Consider the following 18184-nt stretch of genomic DNA (forward strand, 5'->3'; position numbering starts at 1 on the left):
TATTCTTCATGAGAGAGATTGGCTCTGGAGAGTTAGCTGCAGTGTCTGTCTCTGCCACTCTCTGTAACCATGAGGGAGGGAGATAGGATCTAGGTGGCTGGGTGGCTTGAAATTGGTTTTCTCTGTCTTTGTTCCAAGTGCATGCTGTGAACAGACTGTGAGAATACTGGCCTTGACTCCTTGGTCTGCCGCTGCTTTGGTTTAGTATCTTCCCCTTTGCCCCTGAATCTTTCAGCTCCTCCCAGAAGAAGGAGACTTGGTCACTCTGGAATTCTCCCCTCTCCATAGCTCCAGCAGACAAACCCCCCCTAAAAAAAACCCCAAAAACAAACAAAAAAAATTAAAAAGTCACTCCAGGCTTCTCTCCAGCACTGACTATAAGTGTGTTTTACATTCCAACTACCTTTTCAGTCAGTCCCACCTTCAGTTCATTTGGTACATGGATCATTCAGACATGCCCGTGAGCCCAACTAGGGTTCCTTCACTGCATTTTAGTCATTCAATTTGTTGAAAATTCAAGGGGAGAGATCAAGAATATCTCTCATGCCACCATTTCTCTAATATCATTGCAACTCTCAATAAATTTAATAAGATTGAAATTATATCAAGCAGTTTTTCTTACCACAATGTCATGAAGCTAAAAATCAACTACAATAGAAAATTTGAAAAATACTCAAACACTTGGAAGCTAAATAACATGTTATTAAATAACAAATGTATTAACAATGAGATAAAAAAAATAAAATATTCCTTGAAACAAATGAGAATGAACATACAACAACCCAAAACCTATGAAGACCTAAAACCCATCCTCTTAAGCTATTCCCAAAATTCAAGAAAAGGGAAGACTTCCAAGCTTATTTTATAGGCCAGCATGATCCTAATTCCAAAAACAGGTACAGACACTACAAAGAAAGGAAACTATAGGCTAATATCCCTGATGAACATAGATGCTAAAATTCTCAACAAAATATTAGCAAACTGGATCCAGCAATACATTAAAAAGATAATACACCATCATCAAGTGGGATTTATTCTGGGGAGGCAAGGCTGGTGACTTGTGACAATATTCACAAGTCAATAAACATTATTCATTACATTAACAAAATGAAGAATAAAAATTACACAATTATATCAATAAATGCAGGGAAAGCATTTGATACAATCTAGCACCCATTTATGATCCAAATTCTCAGCAAAGTGGAAATACAGGGGACATATCTCAACATAATAAGGCCATCAATGACAAACCAACAGCCAACATTATACTCCATGGGCAAAAATTAAAAGCAATTTCTTTATGATCAGGAACAAGACGGGGTGTTCCCTTTCACGATTCTTATTCAACATAGTACTGAAATTTCAGGTCACAGAAATTAGTCAAGAAAAAGAAATAAAAAGTATCTAAGTTGGAAAAGAAGAAGTAAAACTGTCATTATTTGCTGGTGACATAATACTATACATAGAAAACCCTAAAGTCTCAGCTAAAAACTACTAGAACTGATAAATAAATTCAGCAAGGTGGCAGGATGTAAAATGAATAATCAGAAATTAGTGGCATTTTTATACACCAATAGTAAGCTGTCAGAAAGATAAATTAGGCAAATAATCCCATTTACTATTGCAACAACAACAAAATAAAATACCTAGAAATAAATTTAACCAAAGAGGTAAAAACTTATTATACTTAAAAAGTTATAAGACATTGAAAAAAGAAACCATGGAAAATACAAGCAACTGGAAGCATATACCATGTTCATGGATAGGAAGAATTAACATTATTAAAATGTCTATACTACCCAAAGCAATCTATAGTTCAAATTAATTCCTATTAAAATACCAGATCTAAAACAAATAGTTCAAAAATTTATATTGAACCAAAAAGAACTTGAATAGCCTCTGCAATCTTTAAAATGGAGAACAAAGGGGGAGGTATCACACTTCCTAATATCAAGTTATACTATAAGGCCATTGTATAAGAACAGGCATACAGATCAGTGGAACAGGAACCCAGAAATAAAACCACACTTTTATGTTCAATTTATATTTGACAAAGGAGGTAAGAGTATACAATAAAATAAAGATAGTCTCTTTAATAAATGACATTGGAAAATTGAGAGGTACATGCAAAATAAATGAATCTAGACCACCCACTTACACCATTCACAAAATAAGAAAACTAAAAATAGATAAAATACAGATGTAAGTCATGAAACCATGACTCTCAGACATCTCATTGCAATATTTTTTTTTTTACAGAATTTTTTTTTTAATTTATTTATTTTTTACAGAGACAGAGAGTGAGTCAGAGAGAGGGATAGACAGGGACAGACAGACAGGAACGGAGAGAGATGAGAAGCATCAATCATTAGTTTTTCATTGCGCGTTGCAACACCTTAGTTGTTCATTGATTGCTTTCTCATATGTGCCTTGACCGCGGGCCTTCAGCAGACCGAGTAACCCCTTGCTGGAGCCAGCGACCTTGGGTTTAAGCTGGTGGGCTTTTGCTCAAACCAGATGAACTCAAGCTGGCAACCTCGGGGTTTTGAACCCGGGTCCTCTGCATCCCAGTCTGATGCTCTATCCACTGCGCCACCGCCTGGTCAGGCTCATTGCAATATTTTTGCTGAAATATCTCTGTGGGCAAGTGAAATAAAGGAGAAAATAAAGAAATGGGACTGTATCAAACTAAAAGCTTTTGCACAGCAAAATACACTATTAGCAAAACAAAAAGACTAACCCACTCAATGGAAGAACATATTTCCCAATATGTATGATAAAGGGTTTATAACCAAAATTTATAAAGAAAATTATTTTTTTTTAGAGAGAGAGAGAGAAAGAAAGAGGGAGGGATAGACAGGAAGGGAGTTAAAAAGCATCAACTCATAGTTGTGGTGCCTTAGTTTTTCATAGTTTGCTTTCTCATACATGTTTTGATGGTGTGGTGGGGCTTCAGGTGAGCCAGTGATCCCTTGCTCAAACCAGTGACATTGGACTCAAGCTAGTGACCTTGGGCTTCAAGCCAGTGGCCTTTGGCCTCAAGCCAGTGACCATGGGATCACGTCTATAATCCCACACTCAAGCTCATAACACTGCTCTCAAGCCTGATGAACCCACGCTCAAGCCAGTGAGCTCAGGGTTTTGAATGTGAGTGTTCAGTGTCCCAGGCCATGCTCTATGCACTGTGCCACCACCTGGTCAGGCTATACAGAACTTCTAAAACTCAACACCAAGAAGGTAAACAAGCCAATAAAAAATGAGCAAAAGATCTCAATAAACACTTCTCCAAAGAGGACATACAGATGGCCAATAAGCAGATGAAAAAATGCTCAATGTCACTAATTATCAGAGAAATGCAAACTAAACCACAATGAGATATTACCTCATACATGCCAGAATGACTTTCATTAACAAATCAACAACAAGTGCTGGCAAGGATGTGGAGGAAAGGAAACCCTTGTGCACTGCTGGTGGGAATGCAGACTCATGCAGCCACTGTGGAAAACAGTATGGCATTTCCTCAAAAAATTAAAAATAGAACTGCCTAATAACCAGCTATACCACTTTAAGAATATATCCTAAGAAGAGACTATTAAGATGGCAGTGGAGTAGGCAGACACACAGACTCCCAGCTCACACCACTGGACTGGATTACAAACTAATTTAGGAACAATCAGCATGAAAAACCAACTTTGGATTGCAAGAATAGCTCTCAAAAACCAAGGAGCAAAGAAGAAGCCACAACAAACAAAAGAAAAGAGCAGTAAATACTGCTCACAGCCACTTGCCGGGCTACCAGGAAACGAAGTATGTTGAAAGGGCCAGCTTGTATTCCAAAAAGTAAGGGGAGAGAGAGAGGCACATGGTGAGGGGCAGAGGAATGCTGGGGAAGACCTGAAACGCTGACTCATCCAGTGCTGGAAGCAGCCATAGCTGGAGGAGGGGCCGATCCTTCTACTAAACAAAAGACTAAAGTGCTTCCGGGTCACAGATCTCCAGACATCTCTCCAGCTCCAATCAGCGCAACAAGGCACAGCTGAAAATAAGAAGTGGGGAGGAGGGGCAGTAACTCAGGTCTCCATGGAGATCTGAGATACACCTCCCCCTATTGAAGCTGACAAAACACCCTGCCCCCCCCCTGAGAAAGTAACTAGCAGAAGAGGACTTCAGATTCTCAAGTTACACCCACTGCATCCTGGATACAGTTTCAAATAAGCCCCCTTGCTGAGATCAGTAAACAAGACTATCACCTGTTAAGAAAACAAACAAATCAAGATTTCAAAGTGGCCCAAATCCAAAAGTGGATTGCAAATAATAGCTGATGCCAACCCAAGAAGACCTGGAAATAACACAATTAAAAACTGAAGGCAGACAACACCAAGCCTAGACTCAACCAGCTCTACAAATAAAACACCCAAACACAAAGACATAATGAGAAGACAAGTGCAATCCAAATGAAACCACAAAAGAAACCTCCAGGAAATAAACTGAGTGATATGGAAATAACCAAACTTTCTAATGCAGAGTTCAAAATAATGATTGTAAAATGCTTAGGGATCTTAGAACAACAATGGATGGTCATTACAAACACCTAAATAAAGAAATGGCAAGTATAAAAAAGGATATTGAAATATTAAAAAAGAATCAGTTGGAGATGACAAATACAATATCAGAAATGAAGACCATAATAGAAGGAATTAAAAACAGGATGGAGAGCGTCGGCCTGGCGTGCGGAAGTCCTGGGTTCGATTCCCGGCCAGGGCAAACAGGAGAGGCGCCCATCTGCTTCTCCACCCTTCCCTCTCTCCTTCCTCTTTGTCTCTTTCTTCCCCTCCTGCAGCCAAGGCTCCATTGGAGTAAAGATGGCCCGGGCACTGGGGATGGCTCCTTGGCCTCTGCACCAGGCGCTAGAGTGGCTCTGGTCACGACAGAGCGATGCCCCGGATGGGCAGAGCATCGCCCCCTGGTGGGTGTGCCGGGTGGATCCCAGTTGGGCGCATGCGGGAGTCTGTCTGACTGCCTCCCTGTTTCCAGCTTCATAAAAATACAAAAAAAACAAACAAAAAAAACAGGATGGATAGAGCTGATGATCGAATCAGCGAATTGGAGGACAAATTAAATGAAGGCATGGAAGCAGAGAAGAAAAAAGAAAAGAGACTCAAAAAAGTCTGAGGAAACTCTTACAGAGCTCTGTGACAACATGAAGAGAAATAACATCAGCATCATAGAAATTCCTGAAGAAGAAGAAAAAGAACAAGGGATAGAGACTTTGTTCAATCATATCATAGCTGAAAACTTCCCTAAATTAATGCAGGAGAAACTCTCACAAGTTCAAGAAGCACAGAGAACTCCATTAAGAGAAATGCAAAGAAACCTACACAAAGACACATCATAATTAAAATACCAAAGCGAAGTGATAAAAAGAAAATATTAAAAGCTGCTAGAGAAAAAAAGGCTATCACCTACAAAGTAGCCCCCATAAGGATGACATCAGACTTCTCAACAGAAACACTTGAGGCCAGAAGGGAATGGCAAGAAATATTCAAAGTAATGCAGAACAAGAGCCTACAACCAAGACTACTTTATCCAGCAAGGCTATCATTTAAAATTGAAGGAGAAATAAAAAGCATCCCAGACAAAAAAAACTCAAGGAATTCATTAAAACCAAACCAATGCTGCAGGAAATGTTAAGGGGCCTGTTGTAAACAGATCAAAGTGAGAAAAGAATATAGCAAAAGAGGAATACAGCTTTAAAGAATAAAATGGCAATAAACAACTACATATCAATAATAACCTGAAATGTAAATGGTTAAATGATCCAATCAAAAGACATAAGGTAGTTGCATGGATAAGAAAACAGGACCTGTACATATGCTGTCTACAAGAGACACACCTTAAAACAAAAGATGCACATAGACTGAAGGTAAAAGGATGGAAAAAAACATTTCATGCAAATGGAATTGAAAAAAAAAGCTGGGGTAGCAATACTTATTTCAGACAAAATGGACTTTAAAACAAAGGATATAGTAAGAGTTAAAGAGGGCCACCACATAATGATAAAGGGAGCAATCCAACATAAAGATATAACTATTATAAATAACTACGCACCTAATATAGGAGCACCTAAATACATAAAGCAGACTTTGATAGATATAAAGGGCAAGATCAACAGCAATACTATAATAGTAGGGGACTAAAATACCCCACTAACATCACTAGATAGATTCTCAAGAAAGAAAATTAACAAAGAAACAGAAGACTTAAAGAAAACACTAGATCAAATGGATTTAATAGATATCTTCAGAACCTTTCACCCTAAAGCAGCAGAATATACATTATTTTCAAGTGCTCATGGTACATTCCCTAGGATAATCACATGTTAGGGCACAAAAGTGGTCTCAACAAATTTAAGAAGATTGAAATCATATCAAACACTTTCTCTGATCACAATGGCATGAAACTAGAAATCAACCACAATAGAAACACTCAAAAATTCTCAAACACATGGAAATTAAATAACATGTTGTTAAATCACGAATGGATTAAGAATGAAATCAAAGAAGAAATAAAAAAAATTCCTAGAAACGAATGATAAAGAGCACACTGAACTCAAAATTTATGGGACACAGCAAAAGCAGTACTGACAGGGAAGTTCATAGCATTACAGGCACACTTTAAGGAGCTAGAAAAAGCTCAAATAAACAACCCTGCATCAAAATAACTAGAAAAAGAACAGCAAGTAAAGCACAAATGTAGTAGAAGGAAGGAAATAATAAAGATCAGAGCAGAAATAAATGACATAGAGGCTAAGGAAACAATACAGAGGTTCAATGAAACTAGGAGCTGGTTCTTTGAAAAGATAAACAAGATCGATGAATCTTTAAGGAGACTCACCAAGAAAAAAAGAGAGAGGACTCAAATAAATAAAATTAGAAATGAGAGTGGAGAAATAACAACTGACACAACATAAATACAAAGGATTGTAAGAAAATACTATGAAGATCTGTATGCCAAAAAACTAGACAACCTAGATGAAGTGGATAAATTCCTTGAAATATACAATCTTCCAAAAATCAATCTGGAAGTGCCAGAAAACCTAACAGACTGATTACAACAATCGAGATCAAAACAAATATCAAAACACTCCCAACAACAAAAAACAAACCCTGGGCCTGACGGCTTCACAAGTGAATTCTACCAAATATTCAAAGAAGAACTAACTCCTATCCTTCTCAAGCTATTCCAAAAAATTCAAGAGGAAGGAAGACTTCCAAGCTCCTCTTATGAGGTGAGCATAATTCTGATTCCAAAACCAGGCAAAGACAACACAAAGAAAGAAAATTATAGGCCAATACCCCTGATGAATTTAGATGCTAAAATCCTCAACAAAATATTAGCAAACAGGATCTAACAATATATAGAAAAAATCATACACCATGATCAAGTGGGATTTATTCTAGGGAAGCAAGGCTGGTACAATATTTGCAAATCAATCAATGTGATTCATCACATAAACAAAAGGAAGGAGAAAAATCACATGATAATTTCAATAGATGCAGAAAAAGCATTTGATAAAATCCAGCACCCATTTATGATCAAAACTCTCAGCAAAGTGGGAATACAGGGAACATACCTCAACATGATAAAAAGCCATCTACGACAAACCCACAGCCAACATCATACTCAATGGGCAAAAATTAGAAGCAATCCCCTTAAGATCAGGAACAAGGCAGGGATGCCCCCTTTCACCACTCTTAGTCAACATAGCTCTCAAAGTCCTAGCCACAGCAATCAGACAAGAAGAAGAAACAAAAGGCATTCAAGTTGAGAAGAAGAAGTAAAACTATCATTATTTGCAGATGATATGATATTATATTAAAAAAAAACACTAAAGTCTCAGTCAAAAAAACTACTGGACCTGATAAATGAATTCAGCAAAGTGGCAGGATATAATATAAAATTAATACTCAGAAATCAGAGGCATTTTTATACACCAACAATGAACAGTCAGAAAGAGAAATTAAGGGAACAATCACTTTCAGTATTACAACCAAAAAAATAAAGTACCTAGGAGTAAATTTAACCAAGGAGATTAAAGACTTGTACTCGGAAAATTATAAAACATTGATAAAAGAAATCAAGGAAGATACAAACAAGTGGAAGCATATACCGTGCTCATGGTTAGGAAGAATTAACATCATTAAAATGTCTATATTACCCAAAGCAATTCATAAATTCAATGCAATACCAATTAAAATACCAATGACATACTTTAAAGATATAGATCACATATTCCAAAAATTTATATGGAACCAAAAAAGAACACGAATAGCCTCAGCAATCTTAAAAAAGAAGAATAAAGTGGGAGGTATCACACTTGTTGATACCAAGTTATACTACAAGGCCATTGTACTCAAAATAGCCTGGTACTGCCATAAGAACAGGCATATAGATCAATGGAAAGAACTCAGAAATAAACCCACAGCTCTATGGACAACTGATATTTGACAAAGGAGGTAAGAGCATACAATGGAGTAAAGACAGTCTCTTTAACAAATGGTGTTGGGAAAATTGGACAGCTACCTGCAAAAAATGAAACTAGACCACCAACTTACACCATTCACAAAAATAAACTCAAAATGGATAAAAGACTTAAATGTAAGCCATGAAACCATAAGCATCTTAGAAGAAAACATAGGCAGTAAGCTCTCCGACATCTCTGGCAGCAATATATATGTTGATTTATCTCCATGGGCTAGTGAAATAAAAGACAGGATAAACCAATGGGACTATATTAAACTAAAGAGTTTTGCACAGCTAAAGACAGTAAGAATGGAATAAAAAGACAAACTACACAATGGGAGAACATATTTGACAGTACATCTGATAAGGGGTTAATAACCAAAATTTATAAAGATCTTGTAAATCTCAACGTCAGGAAGACAAACAATCCAATCAAAAAATGGGCAAAAGAAATGAATAGACACTTCTCCAAAGAAGACATACAGATGACCAATAGGCATATGAAAAAATTCTCAACATCACTAATCATTAAAGAAATGCAAATTAAAACCACAATGAGATATCACCTCACACCAGTCAGAATGGTGCTCATTAACAATACAACACAGAATAAGTGCTGGCGAGGATGTGGAGAAAAGGGAACCCTTCTGCACTGCTGGTGAGAATGCAGACTGGTGCAGCCACTGTGGAAAACAGTATGGAGATTCCTCAAAAAATTAAAAATTGAACTGCCTTTTGACTCAGCTATCCCACTTTTAGGAATATACCCTAAGAAAACCATAGCACTGTTTGAAAAGAAGAAATGCACCCCCATGTTAATGACAGCATTGTTCACAATAGTGAAGATCTGGAAACAACCCGAGTGTCCGTCAGTAGACTACTGGATTAAAAAGTTTTGGTACATATATACTATGGAATACTACTCAGCCATAAGAAATGATGACATCGGATCATTTACAATAACATGGATGGACCTTGATAGCATTGTACGGAGTGAAATAAGTAAGTCCGAAAAAACTAAGAACTATATGAATCCATACATAGATGGGACATAAAAATGAGACTCAGAGACATGGGCAAGAATGTGATGGTAACGGGGTGGAGGGGAGAGGGTGAGAAAGAAGAGAGAGAGGGTGGCAGAGGGGTGGGGCACAAAGAAAACCAGATAGAAGGTGACAGAAGACAATTTGACTTTGGGTGAGGGGTATGCAACATAATCAAATATCAAAATAATCTGGAGATGTTTTCTCTGAACATAGTTACCCTGACTTATCAATATCACTGCATTAAAATTAATTTTTAAAAAATTAAAAAAAGAATATATCCTAAGAATCCCAAAACACTAGTTCAAAAGAAGATATGTACCCCCATGTTTATTACAGCATTGTATACAATAGCCAAGATCTGAAAACAGTCCAAGTGTCTGTCAGTGTACAAGTGGATAAAAAAAGTGTGGTATATTTACACAATGGAATACTATGTGGCTGTGAAAAAGAAGAAATCTTACCTTTTATAATGGCATGGATGGACTTGGAGATTATTATGCTACAGAAAATAAGTCAGGCAGAGAAGGACAAATACCATATGATCTCACTTAAACATGGCATCTAATGAAAACAATAAACTGAAGAACAAAGTAGAGAGGCAGGGTCACAGGGAACAGATAGACAGCTGTTAGAGGACAGGATTAAAGAATATTGAGGGGTAGCCAAATTATATATACACAACACATAGATACAGACAACACAGTAGCAGGTCCCAGAAGGAAAGTGGGGAGGGAGGGAGGTGGAGGGGAGCCAGGAGGTGAGATGGGAATGGAAGGAGACTGGAAGACACGATGGGGGAGGTTGATGGGGCTATATTGAGTGAGGCACTTAAAGCCACGTCAAGACAATCAATTAAAAATAAAAATAAACAAAAATAATATTAAAAAAACACTAGTTACAAGAACTCAAGGAACCAAAATCACATCTGATGGTCTCAAGGGCCATGTTTTTAAGCGAGCTTCACTGATCTGCAGAATTATGAACTTTGCATTAAGAAAATTTGAGCTAATTTCTGAGGATGTTCAAGGCAAAACTGTCTGACTAACTTCCTTGGCATGATTCTTACTGTGATAAAAAGTGCTCCATGGACTAAAAATGGCAGACTATGATTGAAGCTCATGTTGGTGTCAAAACTACCAATGGTTGTTTGCTCCATCTATTCTGTGTTGGTTTTACAAATGCTACAATTAGTTTCAGATGACTTCTTTTGCTCAGCATCAACAGGTCCACTAAATACAGAAGATGATGGAAATCATGACCTGAGAGGTGTAGACACGACTTGACAGACGTGGTCAATAAATTGATTTCAGATAGTATTGGAAAAGACATAGAAAAGTCTTGCCAATCTATTCTCTCCATGATGTCTTTGTCAGAAAAATCACAAGGCTGAAGAAGACAAATTTTGAATTGGGAAAACTCATGTTGCCTAAGGGTATAGGTAGAAGTTCTGTAAATGCTACTGGGAAACATATGCTAAATTGAATGAGCTAATAAATATGAGCCCCCAGTCCACAAATCCGTTTAAAATTCAGACATTTAATGGTGACAAATAAAAAGTCCTAATTGTTGACAAAAATAAAAATAAAAAAGAGAAGCAACCTCAGTCAATCTCCATTGTGCATTGGTCAGGTGGTATTCATTAACTGAGCTGATAATAGTGTAATATCCCTCCAATACCAATTTGGCACATATGATTCTATAGAAGCAGAGTTTATTTAAACTTAGACTCTTGAATTACCAGACAGGGATTTGAATTCTGCCTGCATCAGCTGTAAAAGGTATTTGGTTTCTCTTTCTGTAAAATTGTGGTGTTAGTGGTGATGTCAGGGGTTAGGGTCTATAACAACAGTTCCTACCACAACGGTTTGTGACAAGGATTAAAGAAGGCAATTCAGGTAAAGTACTCAGCATGTAGTTGGCATGCAATAAATGTTAACTATCATCATCATTAAAGATCATCCAAGCTAGTGCCTGACATTGATAGGTAAGGATTGCAAAACTTGATGTCTGACTATATTCTGCTGGCACTTTTTTTTTCAAATCTCTTCCTCATTTCAGACAGCTTTTTTGATGTCTGAAATCTAAGGGAAAATTTCACCAACCTAAAGATTCACTTTAAAGCCATGGGAGGTATTGGAAGGGCTCCCATATTTACAAAACATCTGATTTTGTCTAAAGGAAAATGTATAGCAAAGTAATTAAAAGTAACAATATTCCTGTTTCTTATTACTTACTAAAGGTAGTAATTATAGTGGATATAACACCCACAGATGCATTTGGCATGGGCTATAGATCATCTAAAAACAAGAACTCGCCCTGGCCGGTTGGCTCAGTGCCAAACAAGAGCGTCGGCCTGGCGTGCAGAAATCCTGGGTTCAATTCCCAGCCAGGGCACACAGGAGAGGCGCCCATCTGCTTTTCCACCCCTCCCCCTCTCCTTCCTCTCTGTCTCTCTCTTCCCCTCCCGCAGCCGAAGCTCCATTGGAGCAAAGATGGCCCGGGCGCTGGGGATGGCTCCTCGGCCTCTGCCCCAGGCGCTAGAGTGGCTCTGGTCGCAACAGAGCGACGCCCGGAGGGGCAGAGCGTCGCCCCCTGGTGGGCGTGCCGGGTGGATCCCGGTCGGGCACATGCGGGAGTCTGTCTGACTGTCTCTCCCCGTTTCCGGCTTCAGAAAAATACAGAAGAAAAAAAACAAGAACTCAAAATCAAACATTAATGGGATGATTTTGACTTGATGTTCTTTCAACATATGAAGGTTAACAGCAAATGGCACCAGCATGTTAAACCTTGATCCTTGAGTTGTTGCTAAGAAAGTTCAGAGCCAAGACTCACATGCAAACAAAAGTTTATTTAGAAAGTTACAGAGGTAGGAGTGAGTCAGGGAAGAAGAGAGCCATCTGGGCTGCATGGACTCAGGAAACAGGTTACAGAGGCAAAAGAAGGAAGGGCCCTTGGAGTTTAGGAGAAGGAAAGGCAGAGAGAGCGAGAACATGCCTATGGTGGGGGGAGAGATGGGGCAAGGTGCAGGCGTGCTCCAGAGAGAACACATGTAGGGTGCTTCATCCTACATGTTTTTATCTAGAAGTCTCAGGGCAGGATCTCCATAGAGTATTCATCAACTTTCAGATGTGTTTTCTCAGAGTGAGTCATAGTCTCTACTGATTGGTCAGCACTAAAGGAGGGGATCATCAGCCACTGCAGCTGTTCCTGACATTGCCTCTGGTATCACCCAGCTGGGTTTTGCTGTTTTTCTGGGCCTCAAGCCCCAGAAACTAAGGCCTAGATCTTGTGTCTAGTTTGACCAAAACTCTGACTGTGGTCAACAGACCGGATGCTTAGTTCCTAAGACTATTTGATGCAGGTCAGCACCTAATTGTCCTGAGGACTTAAGGCTTAAGGGAGTGGTGATGCAAGAGCTTTGTATGAGAGTCAAATGAGACTATCTTCTGTCCCCCTAGTTTGTTCTCAAAGGTGGTCTACCACATGACTAGTGACATGCCAGGGGAGGGAAGGTCAGGGGAGGGTCTGAACCACATGACCAGAGATATGAAAGGTCAGGGGGTCTAAACCACATGACCAGTGATAAGTTAGGGGAGAGAATATCACCCTGGGGGTGTGGTCCCACCGTACAATTATGTGTTGCTAGGAACCCAGGCTTTCTGCCCTGGGGACCTTTCATACCTGCTCCATCCATGCTTGTCTAACTGCCTACTATGTCAGAATCACATTTTTCTTTTGAAATTCAAGGCCAGTTATTTTATTCCCTAGGGCCTTATTTAGATATGAATGCCTCATTAATTATCCTCTTGACTGCAAAATGGATGCTGTTTTATTTTAACATCGGATGAGTCAACTAAAAGGGGTCTTATTGTTAATAGACATAGGTCACAATTTTTCCTTATTTCTCCTCTGCTAGAAATAGCTTATGCACACCCCTCTAAAGAAGAATACCAATTATCACAATTGCATTGTTTACTCCTCATAAATTTGGTACACTGAGATGTTTGGATGTCATTTCATCAGACATGTCATCCACATCCTTTGTCATAACTGCATGTCAGGGTTCTATACTGACATAGTTTATGAAAAGTATTAACATCTTTTTTTTAACTACATAGGTATTTACAGTTAAAACAACTTTCCAAATAAAAGAGATATGAAATCCACCCTTATTCTTAGGTATTAGAAGAAAACAGTTTGTAAATATTCTCTGGACAAAGTTTTCTTTGTGTAGTTTGAGGTACAAATTACATCAAATTTATAAGGTTATTTAAAAATATATATACAGCTTATTAAAAGGATGGTTTGTACACATGGTACAAAATACAGAAAAAAAGTCCGACCTCTGCTCTCTTACGATGAACACTAGTTTTTCTGATTTCCTGCCCCATCTTTTAAATGGGAAAATGACCCATTCTCTATGTTGGAACTATGATTGTTTACTGTTAGATTCAGGGAGTACTGACATGCTGGGGCTGCCAAGAGTGTACAAGGTCCCTGTGACACTGAGAACAAAGAGTTCAGCAACATCCTGCATTGAGTCAGAGACCCTTATCAGAAGTTTATGTTTGAAATTCTCCACTGAGCAATACCCCCCCTGTAACTGCGCACGACCTCCCTAGCCAATGACTAACAGCCACATCAGCTTCTGTATGATGCTTGCTCATCCTAGATAGCCACCCTATAAAAAGGAGCCATATTAGAAGCTCGGGGCTGCAGTCCCTGTGCAGGTTTGGGGGGCTGCAGTCCCTGCGCAGTTTGTTGGCTGCGCAGGTTTAGTTAGCTGCAGTGTTCCCCTGTGTGGGTTACCTGCAGTCCCTGTGCAGGTTTAGTTAGCTGCAGTGTTCCCCTGTGTGGGTTACCTGCAGTCCCTGTGCAGGTTTAGTTAGCTGCAGTGTTCCCCTGTGTGGGTTACCTGCATCCCCTGCGCAGGTTTGGGGGGGCTGCAGTGCTCCCTTGTATGGGTTGCCTGCAGTCCCTGTGCAGGTCTGCAATAAAACTTGTAAAATTTACTTTGTGTCTGCTGTGGCCTATCTTGCCAGGATGTAACAGATGGAGGCCCCCAGCGAGATTGGCCATGTAAGACCCCTCCTCACGGAGTGGGCTGCAGCAGACGTTGGTAGCTGGCCAGCCTCTGGCAGTTGCCATTTGGAAACTGAATTTGGCTGATTTGAAACCTTTGGAGTCTTGAGACTGTTTAGTAAATAAGCTTCCTCTTTGAATATTTGGAAACAGAGCTCTGGTTAGAAAAGGGTGTAGTGGAGCAGGCGGGACGCCACCTGATTACTCCCCACCTGGTCAGTCGGGGAACGCAGGACACTGCCTTCTCCCTTTGGTTTTGGTTTAGAAATTTTGTTTGTTTTGTGTGCATATTTGTTTGTTTGTCTGCTACTAGAATGGCCAACTTAAGAGCAGACTGGCCAAACCAAGGATTGCTAGACCCATAGATAACATAGAGAGTCTAGCGTACTATCACCAGCACCCACCTGCAGGCAGGTGGCATGGTCAGTATGCAGCCCAGCATAGCAGCAGAGGTAGAGAAAGAAAAGGCAGCCAGGCTGCAGCTGGCTGCAGGAGAAGTGGCAGGCTCCCCTCACAGTTTCAGGCACTTGCCCCTCCTCTTTGGGCACCGGCTCAAGGGCTGAGCCACTGCTTAGTCAGGCAAAAGATAACAGTGCAGTAAGCTAGAGGTTATCTGTTGTTGTATTCCCAATTTTGCTCTCTTAGTCAAGCCCCTCAGTGAGATCTTCTGAGCATGGCTTTTAAGGTCTATAATGACCAAGGAAGTAACAGAAAAGGCAAATAAGGCCCAAAAGAAGTCAGGAAATACCAACTTTTGGCTCCAGCGCCCTAAGGCGCTTCATAGCATGTCATCAAGGTCCTGCTCCAGAGTGGAAAGAAAGGTCATTGAACTGAAGCCTGCCAGGCTTCCCGGTCCCACCGGTTGACACACCTGTGCTGTGGAAAGAGGGACATGAGAAGGTAAGCTGCCCCCTTGCTCCATGGAGGGAGGGTTCAGTCTCTTCTAGCCCTGCTCCAGCTACCTGTGACCTGACCTTGCCCAGCGCGCTGGGAATTGCCACTGAAGGCCTAAGGACATCGTTCACGAGCCTAAGGTATTTCTTCCAAGTAGCAGATAAGCTAATAACACAAGGGCCATCTACTATGCCTTGCTTGAATATTTAAGTTTTATTTATCCCTCAAAGATCTCTACTGTGGGTATTGACAGTCTGGTTTTATTGCTTTATGTTTAGTGTATCCTTTATTTCTCTTATCTCAATGCCCCATGCCTATTATAGGCTGGGACCTGCTGCTAATTCCAGCTAGAAGCAGTAGTCACTAGGACTTAAACTCTAACTGCAAGGTGTAGAAATGTAACACCCTTTCCCTAAGTACTTGCAGGTTTTATAGGTTACTCAGCAAACTGTTCAAAGACTGTCCAAGAGGCACTTCTAGCAGTACACCACCCAAGGACTGACTCCCACATAGACAGGTCCAGACACCATGATCCTGACAACTCCCACTACTGCCAAGGCAGAAGGCATACCCGCCTGGGTCCACCGCAGCCGGCTGAAGCTTGCGTTCCCAGCAGAGACACCTTTGTGGACAGCGAAGACTGACCCTGCCAACCCTTGTAAGCTGACCCTGAGAAGGACAGCATGCCCTGCTTCAGCCACAAACCAGAAGTTAACTGGTCCACGCATGGAGACTTTGGGGAAGGAGGGAAACTAAGGTAAAGGAAAGCCAAGTAAGTCATCTTAAGGTTTGATGCATGTACTGCTATGAGTTATACAGAAAGGGGGTGTAAGTCTTTTGGCTGAAAGAGAAGCTACAAGGTAAATGAAAGTTATGTATGTGCTCATAGCTACCACTATAGAATAATCTGTGAATATTGGTCATGTGTCCAATAGGCTACTTATGAAAAGGACACCTCCAAAAAGCAATCTTTAAAAGAGGATTACTTAGTACTAACTTAGTCTTTGCTGAAGGTTAAGGTTTTTGGGAAATAAGAATTCTTATAAATTAGAAAGGAATTGTATAGTTTTGATAATAGAAAGTATAAGGTGTAGAGGTACTTTTGAAAAGGAAAGGAAAAAGCAAGTTGTTATGAAGGCCAGTTATTTCTAGATAAGAAAGTGCATAAAAGTTGAAGGTTTGTGTAAGTTGCAGAAGGTTTGTGTAAGTTGCAGAAGGTTTGTGCAAGTTGTAAGAAGTTAGTACAGAGAAGAAAAATGCAAGGCAGAAAGAAATTAGTCCGTAAAGCTTGTAGTACTAAGGGCACACTATCAGCGTGCCAGCACATACTAGGGAGGACCCCTGACCCAATTAGCTTATAACTACAGCTAAAGTAGAAAATTCTCATGAGCCCCAGCCTTATACCATTCTCCCCACTGATGAAGAATCAAGGATTTGATTTATGCCCAAAAGAGATGGGGGAATGTTAGATTCAGGGAGTACTGACATGCTGGGGCTGCCAAGAGTGTACAAGGTCCCTGTGACACTGAGAACAAAGAGTTCAGCAACATCCTGCATTGAGTTAGAGACCCTTATCAGAAGTTTATGTTTGAAATTCTCCACTGAGCAATACCCCCCCTGTAACTGCGCACGACCTCCCTAGCCAATGACTAACAGCCACATCAGCTTCTGTATGATGCTTGCTCATCCTAGATAGCCACCCTATAAAAAGGAGCCATATTAGAAGCTCGGGGCTGCAGTCCCTGTGCAGGTTTGGGGGGCTGCAGTCCCTGCGCAGTTTGTTGGCTGCGCAGGTTTAGTTAGCTGCAGTGTTCCCCTGTGTGGGTTACCTGCAGTCCCTGCGCAGGTTTAGTTAGCTGCAGTGTTCCCCTGTGTGGGTTACCTGCATCCCCTGCGCAGGTTTGGGGGGGCTGCAGTGCTCCCTTGTATGGGTTGCCTGCAGTCCCTGTGCAGGTCTGCAATAAAACTTGTAAAATTTACTTTGTGTCTGCTGTGGCCTATCTTGCCAGGATGTAACATTTACCATTTCTTTTATCTCTTCCTAAAATGCTTTTGCCCTCTTTTGTATGATCAATATGGTTTTTGAAGGTTTTTTCTAAACAGAACTGGTGTGCTTTTCCTAACAAAGTCTGTAGCTTCAGCTTTCTTTTGCTATTTTCCCCTTTCGGTGGAGCTCGTTGAACAATTGCAGCAAAAGGAAAGTATACACTTTTGAATGAATTAGCCCCAAATACCACACAATTATAAAACAGAAGCACTTAAATTAATGTTACACTATAATGCAGTAAACACTGGAAAGAGAATATTCAAACAATGGGACTAGATTAACTGTCAAGATATGGACAAGAAAACGCATTTCTAAATGGCGTTTGAATATGGGATTAGACAAGATGGAATGATGGGTCTAAGGCAGCATGCCTCTGCAGTGGTGGGCAGGTTTTCAGTGGGTGGTATACCTGAGAATGTTTTTGCATTTGTAGGGAAGCATCCTAACCCAAACAACCACAAAATCCCCCAAATGAAGAAAGAACTCTGGAAAAACAAAATCCGATTGGCTGTGACATTGAGACACTCATTAATGAGAACTGATGGAATGAAGGAAGCATGGGATTTTGAAGCAGCAGGACACAGCCAGTCCC

At 40.2% G+C, this 18184-nt stretch overlaps 1 long non-coding RNA gene across 1 annotated transcript in view; it reads left to right on the forward strand.

Moving 5' to 3' along the window:
- LOC136382062 (uncharacterized) overlaps window positions 1–17100 on the forward strand; it is a 29661-nt gene extending 12561 nt beyond the window's left edge. The window contains exons 2-4 of the long non-coding RNA XR_010747187.1: window positions 14343–14769; window positions 15297–16302; window positions 16406–17100. This is a non-coding gene — a long non-coding RNA (uncharacterized lncRNA). The remainder of the gene's footprint in view (window positions 1–14342; window positions 14770–15296; window positions 16303–16405) is intronic.
- Window positions 17101–18184: the final 1084 nt, after the last annotated feature.

Source organism: Saccopteryx leptura, chromosome 10, assembly GCF_036850995.1.
Source record: "Saccopteryx leptura isolate mSacLep1 chromosome 10, mSacLep1_pri_phased_curated, whole genome shotgun sequence".
NCBI lineage: Eukaryota > Metazoa > Chordata > Mammalia > Chiroptera > Emballonuridae > Saccopteryx > Saccopteryx leptura.